This window comes from Morone saxatilis, unplaced genomic scaffold (assembly GCF_004916995.1).
Source record: "Morone saxatilis isolate NCDOM2014 unplaced genomic scaffold, NCSU_SB_2.0 Contig1, whole genome shotgun sequence".
Taxonomy (NCBI): Eukaryota; Metazoa; Chordata; class Actinopteri; family Moronidae; genus Morone; species Morone saxatilis.
In genome coordinates, this window is record NW_023339651.1 from 7,013,891 (window position 1) to 7,015,316 (window position 1,426).

The 1,426-nt window shown below is 37.1% G+C and overlaps 2 protein-coding genes across 3 annotated transcripts in view; one reads left to right on the forward strand and one right to left on the reverse strand.

Annotated features, from left to right (window-relative positions):
• Positions 1-1,426, reverse strand: part of dock1 (dedicator of cytokinesis 1) — a 168,131-nt gene that overhangs the window by 91,236 nt on the left and 75,469 nt on the right. The window lies entirely within an intron of this gene.
• The window catches only part of LOC118329783 (inhibitory synaptic factor 2A), a 17,705-nt gene that overhangs the window by 14,007 nt on the left and 2,272 nt on the right, over positions 1-1,426 (forward strand). The gene's annotated exons all lie outside the window — the stretch shown is intronic.

A 1,426-nucleotide genomic window follows, 5' to 3' on the forward strand; every position in this document is an offset into this window, starting at 1 on the left:
AGAGAGAGAGAGAGAGAAATATATCCTTCAAAACTGACACAGCTTTAGGTTGCAGCACTTCCCCAAAGATGCCAAAAAAACGCTAGAGAGATCTGTCTCTCTGACTTCTCTGTGCCTTCATGCAGTATTAATTAAAGGTTTTTTTAAGAGATGAAAAAGGCACAATGAAATACTCGCTTTACCAGTGACACCACCGCACGCTCATTACACTGACAAACACACAGCCATTGATCACAGAATCCTTTGATGCTGTGTTTCGACAGTTATTTGAGCTACAAGAGCCTGTTAATTTTGTGGCCCATGAATTACTTTTAATATGTGAGCTTGAGTTTGACTTCAGAAGACATTGTGATCTTATTATACATCATGACCCTGAGGGCTGTGTTCACACATGTAGTTCAGTTCCCTTGGGCTTGACCAAAGGGAAAAAAAATACTCTAAAACTGGCATCAAAGTGCTTTTATAGAACATCTTGACAAATAAAATTAATAGTAAGCCATCAGTAAAGAATTCAGTAAATGGAAGAAAGTGAACAGATAGTAAAAACCAAGAGAGACTGGATAAAACAGTCAGGATAAATTATACATTGGGTAAAAGCATGTTTGTACCAGAAGGTCTTTAGAAGGAATTCAAAATCAAGTTAGGCAGACTGTTTAAGGCCCGACTCTGACCACTACAGCTCAATCACCCTTCAATATAAGGTGGGTTTTGGGAAATGAGAGAAGTTTATTGGCAGACTTGATGGTGCATTCTGAGTGGGCTCAAATGTAGTCTGGAGCCAGTTCATTTGTGATACATGAAATCTTTAAATCCACTGTAAATTTGATTCAGAATGCAGGTAAAAAAAAAAACAGCAATACGGTTTTTTTTGTATCGTTGAATAGTTTTGAGTAAAGAAAGCTACAGCAGTCTAGGTTTAACAATATCAAAGCATGAATTACTGCACCTTTTTTCTAGGTCTTCAAAGCAAAGGTTTCATTTTGGAGATATTACTGAGCTGAACGAGGCACCTCAGGACAAATCTCTTTGCCTGAGCATCAAAAAAGTAATTTTGAGCAAAACAAAACACAGACATTTTGTGTGCAGGGCTTAACATTTGGTTCAAGGCCTGCAATGTTTTTATTAGCAATGACACAGGCAAACCAAACCATTGCAAATGATTAATTGTTGATTTTTAGTTGTGATCCAACTTAACTTGCACAAATGAAATCAGATTTGGGAATATGGAGTCAAGTAACTTATTCATTGGTCAATTTCAGTGACCCATCCTATGTGATCAGCAGTCCAGGAACCCTCCTTTCCATGCATTTTCATCAGCCCTACATAAACCAACTCAGACAAGGAAATTACAGTTTATTTAAGCTGCCCAAAACAGGATGGAAATAAATACAGCTTGACTCACTGATGTGTATATATATATATATAT